Here is a 13,769-nt window from a genome sequence, read left to right on the forward strand (position 1 = left end):
TCTCTTAGTCCTCTCAGCCTCTGAGAAAGTTGAGCTTTTTCTGCCTGGGTTGCTGTGACTCTCTGAAGCCACTAGAATGAAGCTCCAGAGTGGCACCACTTTCCACTCTAAGAACTAGCAAATCTCTGACCACATGGCAGCAGGCTTCAGTTGGCCCCAACTGCCCCTTCTCTGAAAACCCCATCTGCTGTCAGCTTCTTCATCCTTGTCTGCCCTCCGATTTCTCTTCAAGTTCTTTCCGTTTCTTCACCAACCATTGCAACCTTATCTGTAAGGACTCCATTAGGGCTTCCGTTCCTCAGGAGAGGAGCTCTGGGGGAGCCTCAGCCCTCCTCCCAGAGACCCTCCCTTCCGATTCATCCTATTGTCTTTACTTCCTTCTCAGGTTGGCCAGTTCCACAGCTTCAGGCACATAGCCTCCAACCCCAGTGAAAACCGAGTCCCATAATGTAAGTAACTTCATTTGCCCTCCACTGAACAGAGGACAGGAGTTACTCTCCGAGGATTCCAAATGGATCTTGGTCAGGAAAGAATGACCCTGTACTCCACCCTACACTCTAAAATGACTCCTGAATGAAAGTCCTCTCACCACAAGGAAAGCCGCAGAAAGACAGGAAGAAGTTGAGGACAATGAGAGAGTAGTTGTAAGATTCGTTTGATAAAAGGCACTCAGAAATTGGGGTATGGAAAGCCATCACAGTGTTTCTAATACTGGGCCCCACGTCAGAGATCCTGTTGTGAAGGTCAGTACAGTGTCCCTGAATCACTGATGTTATCCTGGAAGGTACCATGCTGGGCAGTCCAGGGAGACAAGATGAGAAACACAGGATTCCCTGCTCTCCAGGAACATCTGATCCTGCAGCTAAGACAAAACAGGGTAGCACAAAACAGGGTAACATTCAGTGGAACAGGATAAGAGACACCAAGCACTGGGAAGTCTGACACAAGAGTGCAGTTATCTCCATGGGAGGGATAAAAACATGTTCATGAAGGAGGCAGAATTTGAACTTGGTTTTAGAGCAGGAATAGGCATCAAGAGAAAATCAGGAAGGGCGTTCCTGGCAGAGGGGACTTCATGAGAGAAAGTGTGGAAAGAAGCATGCTCAGAGCATGTTCTCAGAACACTGTGAGGTTCTGAAATGGGAGTGAGGAGGAAGAAAGTGCCCGTCCATGCTCCCCACAGTGTCCTGAGGCTCCTGGGCACAAACCGTGACCTCGAGGAAATTCACAGGGTCAAAGAACACAGCCTGCTGCCCACTGAGTCGTTTACCTCTCCACATTCTTTGCCCCCATCTGGCAACCTTCCTCCTGTACTTTATTAATGAGAACAAGGCAAGTTTTCATAAGCAACCATTAAAACAAAAAGCCTAACTTCTATTTCAAGAGAAACTCTTGTTTCTCATCTAGAAGAGCTGACTCTTATGAATATTTGCTTTGGCATATGACTGATCCTCAAACAACTCAGGGGTTAAAGGCACTGACCCCCACATAGTCAAAAACCTGCATATGGCTTTGGACTCCTCAAAAACTTCACTACTAATAGCCTACTGCTGACCCAAAGCCTTGCCAAAAACATAAAGTCAATTAACACCTATTTTGTATGTTATATGTATCATATACTTTAATAAAGTAAGCTACAGAAAATATTATGAAGAAATCATAAGGAAAATACATTTATAGTACAGTATCTATCAAAAAAAATCCACATAGAATTGGACCCTTGTAGCTCAACCTGTGTTGTTCAAGAGTCAACTATACTTTTCTCATTCTTATTCCCATGTTCAGGAAACAGCAAACAAAAGACAGAAAATATAAAGGTCTGGGATGTCAGCAGAGAGATTTGTGCTTGAGTTTGATCAGTGAAGCTAGCTAAGAGGGCAGAACACAGTCCAGAGTGCAAACCTCCATGGAAGGCATTTCCCCGAGGAAGAACTCAGTGCAAGAGACCTTGATGGGACTCAAAGGATCCTGATTTCCTCCCACAGTCAGGCACCTGCACAGCTTCATGGGAAGAGGCCCAGAACAGAACCTGGGGTCCTGGAAACCACCTGGGTCTACTATAATTCCCCATGTGTCTTCCAGGAAGTCACTTTACATCTCTGTGCTTTTGTTTCCTTCTCCCCAAGATGAAGTGTCTCACTGATCTCAAAAGTGATATAATCTTTCTTTTCTCAAAGAAAGGTTGAGAGCTTTAATGTCAACCAAAGAGTGTTCAAATAAATCTCAACAAAACTAAGATTTGAGTTGAGTTACTTGACCTTTGTGAGCCTCGTTTTCCTTCTGTGTAAAAGGAAATAATGTTACCTACTTGAGGTAGCTATCAGAAATAAATGAGGTAATGCATGTAAAAATGTCTGGCACGCTCTCTAGAAAATAGTTGGTGCTTGTCCCCTTGACTTTTGAAAAGGTCCTTCGAGTTACAACATCTTATGTTTCTATCACCATAAGGTGCCCATGCATTACTACAGAGTCTGTAATCATGCTGGGGGTGAACATGACCAGGCACAAATCAAAGCACACATCTGCAGCAGAGGGCCAACACAAGAGCAGGTTAACAGGCCAAATCCCCAGATTTAGGATCCACTTTCCTCTGTGGCTGTTTCCTAAAGAGGACCGTTAAAAAGATTCTAGAGTCATCATCTAGAGATTGGAAAGCAGCATGTCTGGAGAGAGACGTGGGAATCCAAATTCTTTTTTTTTTTTTAATTAATCTTTTTTTTTTTAATTTATTTTCAGCATAACAGTATTCATTGTTTTTGTACCACACCCAGTGCTCCATGCAATCTGTGCCCTCTCTAATACCCACCACCCGGTTCCCCCAACCTCCCGCCCCCCCCTTCTTCAAACCCTTCAGATTGTTTTTCAGAGTCCATAGTCTCTCATTGTTCACCTCCCCTTCCAATTTTCCCCAACTCCCTTCTCCTAACTCCCCATGTCCTCCATGCTATTTGTTATGCTCCACAAATAAGTGAAACCATATGATAATTGACTCTCTCTGCTTGACTTATTTCACTCAGCATAATCTCTTCCAGTCCCATCCATGTTGCTACAAAAGTTGGGTATTCATCCTTTCTGATGGAGGCATAATACTCCATAGTGTATATGGACCACATCTTCCTTATCCATTCGTCCATTGAAGGGCATCTTGGTTCTTTCCACAGTTTGGCAACCGTGGCCATTGCTGCTATAAACATTTCTTAACTAGCTTCGACACCCTCCATGGCCTCCCTCCTGATGTGCCCTGAAGCCAGCAGCAGAAGTTGGTCCAGAGAAGGTAGAAATAGGAGGTTGTGATTCCAGGAGGGACCACAGGGAGCGCTGTTTCCCAGATTTGCCTCTTTGGGATAAGCCCCGCCCCACCGCCCTTGCTAGCATCCATGTGCTATCTGGGAGGTGTCCAGTTCCCGCCTCAGCTCTGCTGATTGTCAGCCAGCTCTGTATATCTGGATACTGCCATCGCAGCGTCTACGTTACAAAGGATGTGGCTGCTCCTTCCTCCCCACCTGGAGATTTTTGGCTGTGTGTGGCTTTGTGAAGTCTGAGTCCAGGAGGAGGCTTAGCACATGGGTTTTCCCATTTACAGCAGTTTGGGTTGAATTGGATTTGAAAAGGAGACTGGAATTAACAGCTTAAGAGATCAATCTGTTCACAAATGTCCTCATTTTCCATGAGTACCGTGGACTTTCCACATCTGTCAGGGGCCCTTCAAGCTTCTCCACCTCCCAGTACTGCTCAGGGTTCTACCGAACTAGTCATTGCGCTTTGAAAAATGTGTGCATGCCTGTTGTGCCCATCAAAGCCCAGACCTCAAGCTCAGGATTATCACAGAGTAGCACATGCTCCAGGGATGCCTGCCCAGTGACCTTATGTGCTCCCCGTGAATACAGCACAGGTCCTGCTGCAGTCTTTCACATGGCTCACAGGCCAGCCTGCCCCACCAGCAGCCGCCCTCTTTCTTTCCATCCACCTAACCCCATTCTCATTCTACCCTAGCCTCTGATTCCGGCTCTTCTCCCAGTCAGGAGAACCACCAAGGCGCCCCACCAGTGCCACAAGGCCAGTGAGGCACCCGGAGCTGACACAGCCAATACCTGCTCTCACATGTGTCCATTTTCTCCCAGATAGAGTCCAGTCCAGTTCTCCTAGAACCAGGGCTCAGCTCTGCTTCTGTCCTTGGGGATTCAAGTCTTGGGCTCCTCCCTGAGAATGAGGGTGCTGGTTTGCCACGCCCTTCACCTCTTCCACCTGCCCAGACACCTGCATACTGCCCGGTGGCCATAGTCCTCTGCCTGTCCACACGGATGCCCAACTTCACTCTGGGAAAATCTCCCTGCCCTGGTTTCCAGAGATGGAGCTAGACCTGTCTGGGCCTCTTGCCCCTTTTGCTGCTGGCTCCTCCTCCAGCACCAGCCTCTAGCCTCCAGGTCTCTGACAAGGGGCTGAGGGATGGCACTGAGTCCCAGATACACAGGGAGCGGTAATAAAGCCTCAGGATAGCACACCTCCACCTAAGTCATGGGGATGTGTGTGCCCCACACTGAAGCATCTCAGAAACCTAAATTTCAGTGGGGACGTCTTGATCCTATTTGCATTGTTCCCATGGGTTCTGCACTACCAAAGGGGGTTGCTTTAATTAATTCATTAAGGTTCATCAAGAAGCAGACAGCAAGATGGGATTCGAAATGGAAGAGCGGCATGCAGGGAGGGAGCATAAGAAGGTAAGAATGCAGGACTGGCACTTAGGGAAGGAGAAAGGCAAGAGAGAAGGGCTAGCTCGAAAGAGTTTCAGACTGCAGAAAAGTCAGTGGGGAGTCCTCGTCCCAGTTTCACTGGCAGCAGAGAGCTACAGCTCACCCGATTGGGGCCAGCCTTGGGAAACCCACCACGAGCTGGTCACTGACAAGGAGGGGCCTGCAGGAAACATGAGCTGCAGTGGTAGGGGGCCTACAGGGCAGTGGCTGTGGCCTTCAACGGATTATGTTCCAGGCAGGAGACATGAGCATGCCATTTGCATGGCAGCGATCAACCTGGGCCTCCATGAAGCATTGGGAACTGGGAGATTTGGACTCCTCAAACACTTCACTAGTAATAGCCTACTATCCACATCTCAACTTAAGAAAGCAGAGCATTTCTGAAGGAAGTCAGGGACTGCAGACCTGGAGCCAGCTCCAGAAGGCTGAAGGATTTCAAGATCCGCTGTTTCCCCACTTTTGGAATTTGGTTTCTCTCTTGACTATTTACCTGTGGTGATTAGAAAGAGCTGAGAAGAAAAACTTGGCAGTTACCTTGGAAGAAGCTGAAGAAACCCATCCCACTTCATAGTCAGCCTTCAGTGCAGGGGACATCGAGGACTAGAGGAAGTGATGCTGTTTAAGAGAAGAAAGCAGGCTGGACTCTAAGGTCCACAGGAAGGAAGACCGGGGACCTCTGAGCAGGCAGCTAGAATCCAAAAAGCAGCCCTGGGGCCTAAAAGGGCATGATGTTTCTTGGGAGGCAGTGGGCACAGCAGGGAAATAGAGACAAGGTAAGAGCACATACATTACATCAGCCTTTACCCAGTTTGTCCACTAGACCCAGTGGCCCCAGGCACTTGACCCAAGGCTTACAGGGCCTCACCTACAGCAACCAACCGCAGAGCACAAAGGCCAACACAAAGACTGCATACCTCTGACTCAGAAGCAAATTCCTTCTCCCACTCGTTCCTCCTGATCTCCCTAAATCTATCCCCACGCAGAAAAAGGAATTTCCTAATTAAGATTTCCAGACTGATAATCTTCACCAAGTTCATGGAGGACCTGCCTTTCTCTGTTTTTAACTTCGAAATTGATTGAGTTTTGTTAAGATTTGATACATACAAAAGTGTTGGGTGTATGTGTATGCCTATAAAACACATACTCATGAGCTCACTATCCAGCCTAAGACCTGCAACATTAAAAGCAGGACATATCTTTTGCTCTATCTTAAAGCAACTTTATAATTGCTCTTATTAAATATCAAGCACATATAGAAAGAAAACTGTAAAGAGTAACTATAAAGAAAAAATTATATAACTAACATCTCTGGGCCCAACACTGCTGTTAGAAAAAGACCTTTGGGGTCCCTTGTGTGCCTCCCCCTAACTCTGTTCATGATGATTTGCTACCATTTGGAGATGTAATTCTTAGAACTTGTCCCAGGTGAAAGTGTTCAGGATTTAGAACATTTAGAACGTTCTTAATACTTTATATTTCAGGGGCACCTGGGTGGCTCAGTGGGTTAAAGCCTCTGCCTTTGGCTCAGGTCATGATCCCAGGATCTTGGGATCAAGCCCTGCATCAGGCTCTCTGCTTGACAGGGAACCTGCTTCCCTCTCTCTCTGCCTGCCTCTTTGCCTACTTGTGATCCCTGTCTGTCAAATAAATAAAAATCTTTAAAAAAAAATACTTTATATTTCATAGGATAAAATCTACTTAAAGTTGAAAATATTTATTAAATTCACGTTTCTTTTCTCCAATTAAAAGACATTACCACTTTGGGTCAAGAGAGTGGTAGAGAAAGAGGTAAAACAATTTGCCTTGGATCCATATTTTGTGGAAGTCAGGGGCCATCTTATATTTTTCAGTGTATCTCTAGGGCAGTAGACTGTCCATACACATTTGCTCCTCTTCCTCAGGAGCTTATTGTTACATCAGAATCTTCTCTCACTCCCACTTCTCAACCTTTTCATTTCTTTGGGTTCTTTCACATCTGCATTTAGATATTCTTGAATCTCCCCCATCTTTAAACAAAACAAAACAAACCTCCTGGGTATTTTAAGTCCACATCCCTCTGGTTCTCTCCATCCCATCCTGATCAATGATCTTGAGAGACACTCATTGCCTTTACACTTACCTCCCACCAGTTCCACAGCCCTAGGTAACCTGGCTTCTGTTCCTCTTCCTCCCCTCATCCTGACCCTACAAAACTGTTCACAAATGACCTCCTTCTTGCTGAACTCAGAAGACAGCTGTGAGTCTTTACTGCACCTCTCAGCAGCATGAGACACCGTCAACTACCCACTCCTGGAAGCCCTCTCTTGCCTTAGTTCCAAATCACTGCACTGTCAGTTGTCTGTCTGACCCTTTGTTGCTGCTTTCCAGTGTTTTCTATGGGACTCACTGCCTCTCTTTGACCCCAATGGTTAATGTTCCTGGAGACACTCTTTTCTCTGGAATTTCTTCTCGTTCTTTATATTCTCACCAGTGAGTTCATCAAGGTCCTTCTCTATCAGTGGATGCTTGGTTTATTTCCCAAGTAACTGAAATTGACTTCATACCACTTGAGTTTCCAGGAACAGCCAGGGCAGCCACAGGATCCAGAGTCCACTTGCCACCATTGGTGGTGCAAATATGTTGCAAAGTGTTGTGAAGTGGTGGTCTCAGGATTTAACTGAGTTATAGCCATTCAGTGGGATTATTATTAATAATAGAAGATTAAGCAAGAGATCTAATATTTATTGGGTGATTATTATATAACAGGCATCATGCTAAATGCTTTGCATATATCATCATCTCATTTAACTCTCAACAACCATAGGGGGTGGATGCTGTTATTCCCATAAGAGGGAAAGGAAGCTTGAAGAATTGGAGTATTCCTCACAAGATGCCAGAGTTAGTCAGAGGAGGAGCTGGGACTGTATCCAGGAGTTTGACCACAGAGCCTACACTCTTTCCACCACACTACTGACTCAGTTTCTTTTTCAGTCTTGAGTTCTTATTTCTCTCTACCAATGATACCCACTAAAATATTAGTCACTCAAGGGCAAGGCCGTTAATCTCTTTTGTTTACTACAATCGCCCTATGCTGGGCTCAGAACAGAGACATCAAAATTGAACATTCAACTTTTTTTCCAACCTCTATCAAATACATCTTTTGTCTGTTTTCCTGTTGGGTTAACTTTTTCTTACTGGTTTTTCTTTACTGGTTTTTTGTTTTGTTTTGTTTTCATTCTCAAAAAAAAAACAAGAAGGTTATTGGTGTTTTGTTCATTTCAAATGTTATCCTTTAATTGTGTTATATATATGGAAATAAGTTCTTCCAGTTTATGTTTGTCTCTTTGTTTTATGATTTTTTATGTACAGAGATTCCTAAAATTAATATCATTATATTTCAGTCCTTTACTGTTGTTAAGGATTTTGTATGTCTTTTTAAAAAGGTCTGTCCTACCCCAAAGTCATATAGATACTAAGTTACTCTCTAAGTGTGCCTCTAAATTTGCCCTTCACATTTAAACAGTCTATCTAGAATTGATATTTATGTATGATGTGATATGGAGATCCAACTTCATTTTCTTCCATATGGATAGCTAATTGTCCCAGCCATTTACTGAATGCTTTATCTTTTGCCTGTTGATCTGTAACACCATTTCTATCATATATGAAGTTTCCATAAATGTAAGGATCTCTTCCTGGGATCCCTAAACTTCTTCTTGGCTTGTTCATCTATCACTTGCCAATACCAAACTATCTTAATTACCATATCTTACAATAAATGTCCCTATCTAGTTCTACTTCAATGATGTCTTGGCTATTTATTACCCTTTTCCAAGAAAAGGGCTCTTTCTGGCCCTTTCTTCCATATAAATTTTAGAATCAACTTGCTAAATTGTATGAAAAGTCCCACTGATATTTCCATGATCTCATCTGATGTGTTTTTTGTGATTTTTGAGAAAATTTCAAACATATAGAAAGAATAGTGCAATGACCACCTGTATAATCACCACCTAGATTCAATAATTCTTAATACATGCCAAATTTGCTTTACTTATATATGAATGTATTTATAGAGATTATTTTCACTTCTATATATTTGAAAATAATAGGCATTATGACATTTCACTCTTAAAGATTTCAGTGTTAATTTACTAAAAATATGAGTCCCTTCCTCCATAACTAGAATGTCAGTATCACACCTGAGAAAATTAGCAATTCCCTATAACCATCTCATATTCTGTCCATATTTAAATTTCCACAATTGTCCAACAATGTCTTTAAAAACTAGTGTTTTTTGGTACCAGGATCCAATCAAGGCACATACATCATATTTGATTATTATGTCTCTTAAGTCTCTTCTATTCTAGAATAGTCCCCTCGCTATTTTTTTCCCCAAAACATTCACCTGGTTTTTTTTTAATTTATTTATTTGACAGAGATCACAGAGAGAGATAGGGGAGTAAGCAGGCTCTCTGCTGAGCAGAGAACCCGATGCGGGGCTCGATCCCAGGACTCTGGGATCATGACCTGAGCTGAAGGCAGAGGCTTAACCTACTGAGCCACCCAGATGCCCCAAGATTTCATTTTTTGATGGCTGAATAATATTCTGTAATTATGAATTTTTCACTGCCAATCCATCTTTTAGTAATTTGTACTCATTTTTTTTGTAATTTATGTTAGTGTTTTTTTAATCATTTTTTTAATTTATTTTCAGCATAACAGTATTCATTGTTTTTGTACCACACCCAGTGCTCCATGCAATCCGTGCCCTCTCTACTACCCACCACCTGGTTCCCCCAACTTCCCACCCCCCCCACCTCTTCAAACCCTTCAGCTTGTTTTTTAACTATCAGGTTAGTTGTCCCATAGACTGTCCTACATTCTGGATTTGCCTGATAATTTCTGGACAGTGTTATTTAATTTTTTCCTCTATATCTTATATTTTCTATAAATGGGAAATTAGTCTTGAGAGTATGGTTTAGTTCAGATTCAATACTTTTGGCACAAATACGTCATAGTTATTGTTGGGTACTTTATACTGCATCGTGAGTCATGTCATGATTCACTGTCCCACCATTACTGATGCTGAGTTTGTTCCCTGGTAAAAGAGTGACTGCCAGAACTCTCCATCGTAAAAAGTGTGTTTCCCTTTGTAATTAGCAAATAAGCTCTAGCATGATACCTTGGGATTGTATAAATATCCTTTCCCAAACAACTTTAACCTGTTATATCCACTGAGGATCTTTGAGTGAATCAATTATCTCACTGGATTGCAAAAATTATTTCACTCAAATGCAACATGATTAACAAGCTTGTGGAGGATTTTTGCTTTGTTTGAGAAGTGAATCCATAAATCAACTCAAGGAAAATTGACATGTTTACAACATGGACTCTTCTTGTGCAGGAATATGGCATATGTCACCATGTACTTAGATTGTTTTAAAAATACTTTCATTTAATGTCCTAAAAAATAACTGTGGTATCGTCCATAATAGCAGAACTTGAAAATAACCTAATGATCAAATATTAAAACAAAAGATGGAACTAGTGTTGCTATCACTTAGGAAATTATGTACAAGGTCTTAGGAGCTCTGTGCCTAAACTCTGGCATGGGGGAGAGGAGACAAAGACCAACCAACATACATATTTTCTGTTATTTCACAAAGGCTAAAATTTGAAAATATAACAATATCAAATGTTGGTAATGTGTGGGCAAATGGGATTTCATAGACTCCTGGTGAGAGATTAAATTTGTTCTACTATCTTGGAAAATATTCATCATTTTTTATTCAAATTGAAGATATGCCCAACCTGTGACTGAGCAGTTTTACTATTGATGATATGCCCTACAAGAGTACTAGAAGTACTGACAGATGTGAGCCACATGCTTTACAAAAAAGAGACACAAACCAAATGTCCACCAACAATTGTATATACAATATTATACTGTATAACAATGAAAATAAACACTCTATGGCAAAAGAGGCCAGACCCAAAAGTGCATACTTGTAGATTTCTTTTCATAAAGTTCATAACCAGACAAAATTACAGTATGGTATTTAAGTACGCATACCTTAGTAGTAAAACCAACAGGAAAAGGAAGGGAGTGATGACTATTAAAGTTAATAATTATCTTTAGGGGAAAGAGAGGAGTTTATGATCAAGAAAGGGCCCAGGAAACCTTCTGAGGTTCTTCCAATTTTCTATTTCTTGACCCCAAAACAGTCTTTAAAAATTAACATGATAAGTTAAAATCTAGAATCACATTCACTTTTGAGGGGAGAGGCAGGGACATGGACAAAAGGAAAAAGGACATGGAAAACTGCAGTGTATTGGTAATGCTCTGGGTCTCAAACTGAGTGATGGGTTCATGGCTGTTGAGTTTATTAATATGCTTTATAACTTACATACATGTTACACGGATTTTTCCATGTATCAAACATTTTATAAAAAATAAACATCATTACAGATTATTTTAAATGTTTAAAAGGAAATTGATAAAGATTCAGCTTATCTTGTCTCATTTGCATTCAGATCTTATCTCTTCTTTCTTTGTAGAAGCTTGGCAAGTTATATTTTATGATGCCCATGGGACTGCTGGTTATGTCCATTATTTTTAATGAAGCAGAGCTTAATGTGCACAGCCAGAAGCTTTAGCTAATTTCAAATAAAGTAAGAAGCAGCCACTTCCAAAGCTGATTTAAGACATCAAACATGTGGGAAAGTTTATTGTCACTATGTACAACTCTCTCATTTAGTTCTGTCCCAGACTATATCAGACCAACAAGGAAAATATACGAAAATCACATTTGCTCAGTTCCTCTGAGAATTCATCTCACTTAGCTGTGTTAACCTGTGGCCCACTGGAGCAAGCAAAAATGCATGTTCCAAATACTACTTCTTGTGTAACTAGTAGTAGTGTATCCTAATACTACTGCTCCCACTCAGATGCCACCTTCACTTGACATACAGCCCCTGATATTGAGGAAAATACATTTTCTACTTTATCATGCCCATTTATTATATTAGAGCATCCCTCCAAATAACATAGCTACAATGTGTAAGTTTCTTAGAGAGATTATGTAGCCTACCTGTTTTTATAAATTGCCCCCATGGTAGCAATTTATAAACAGTGATTGATTGCTTGATCTTGTGCCTTTCTCAGAGAGGCTAAAGGTAAAAAGTAAAGAAAGTATTAGAGAAAGATGTCCAAGACAGGAAAATCTGAGAAAACTCAGGTAAAGTTATAGAGGGAATGGAAATTCACCAAATTTGGGGTGCTGCTAAGTACATGGCAATGGGAAAGAAAAAAAACCAGTGTCAAGGTATCAAAAATAATAATAATATTAATGGTAAAGAAAATATCCTAGACGTTTCCAGAGTGAGAGGAAAAAGAAAATAAACAGGTCATCAAGAGGGAGCAGAAATTTAAATGATAATAGGTTATCACATCAGCACTATTAAGTGTTAACAGACAACAAAGCAATGCACATAAAGTTCAGAGGGAAAAAGACTTCTAAATCTTGAATTCTATAACCAAGCAAATACAAAGTGAGCAATCTCTAGTTAGTGGAGCCAGAAACAAAAAGGTTAATATGTAATTGATAGAGAAACTTTAAAAAAAAGAGTGATATAAATACTTAAGATGGGAAGTGAAATATAAATTCTCAACAATCATAACAGAAAACTAGTGGAAAATGTCTTATCATTTACAGATAATAAGTAGAGGTTAAATCATTTAGAGATACAGAAGTAACCAGCAGAAGAAATAGCCAAAATAATTGGTTGCCTCTGGGGTCCTGTGGGTGGGAAGGGGTTTGGCATGGGGACTGTCATGACCATCAGCATGTAAAATCTAATAACATTTAAGATTTTTTCTGTAAAAAGTCTATTCTCATGAGAAATAAGAATATAAGTAAAAGCAATAATAAAATACTATTTTTACTTATCAAATTGGCAAAGCTTTCTTGAAATAATACTTAATATTGGCAAAGATGTTCAAGAGAGAACATTTTCATAGAAGGCTGATAGGATACAAGCTTACGAGGAGGCAATTTGATAAAAATGTGTCAAAAAGAGTCTAAAATATGCAAAATTTTCAGCACTGGTTCCCCTTCTAATAATTGATTTTGCTAAACAATCAAGAATGTATTTTTTTACAAGAATAGTCACTAAAGGTCTGTATTTAATAATAAAATACCAAAAACAACTTTAGTGCTCAACAATAGAGGCTTGTCCAAGTAAATAATGATGCATTTATATGATGAAATACTATATAGCCATTAAAAATTAGGTAATAGGAAAATATTTAGCGACATGGAAAAATATTCACAACCTATTAACTGAAAACAATAACTATGGATAAAATGATATAATATCTTGGATTCGCTTTAACAATGATTTAGGAGAGGGAGACATGGAGGAGGGTTTAGATAAAATAAGATGGACCATGGGTTGATAATTACAGAAGTAAAGTAACTGGGAAATGGAGATGATTATACTATTCAGACTGTTTTTTGCATATGTTGAAAATTCTCCACAAAAAAAAAGTTCTTTTTAAACTTTAAAATGTTGGGGCGCCTGGGTGGCTCAGTGGGTTAAAGCCTCTGTCTTCGGCTCAGGTCATGATCCCAGGGTCCTGGGATCGAGCCCCACATCAGGCTCTCTGCTCAGCAGGGAGCCTGCTTCTCCTCCTCCTCTCTCTGCCTGCCTCTCTGCCTGCTTGTGATCTCTGTCTGTCAAACAAATAAATAAAAATCTTTAAAAAAATAAAAATAAATAAATAAATAAATAAAATAAACTTTAAAATGTAATGCATTTAAATATGGAAATTAAACATAAAAAAATAAATGATACGCATTAAAAAGAATGGTTATATATCTGGCCACTTTTATAATCATTTGCTTGCTTCTATTTTTTAAATGATCTGCACTAAATGCAAATTACTTTTATACTAAGAACTTCCAAAATTCTAATATAAACCACAGCCTATTTCTGAGTTCTCTAGTCTCTGCTATTTCTCTATATTTCTACCATATT

This window comes from Lontra canadensis, unplaced genomic scaffold, assembly GCF_010015895.1.
Source record: "Lontra canadensis isolate GAN:19392208 unplaced genomic scaffold, GSC_riverotter_1.0 scaffold78, whole genome shotgun sequence".
Taxonomy (NCBI): domain Eukaryota; kingdom Metazoa; phylum Chordata; class Mammalia; order Carnivora; family Mustelidae; genus Lontra; species Lontra canadensis.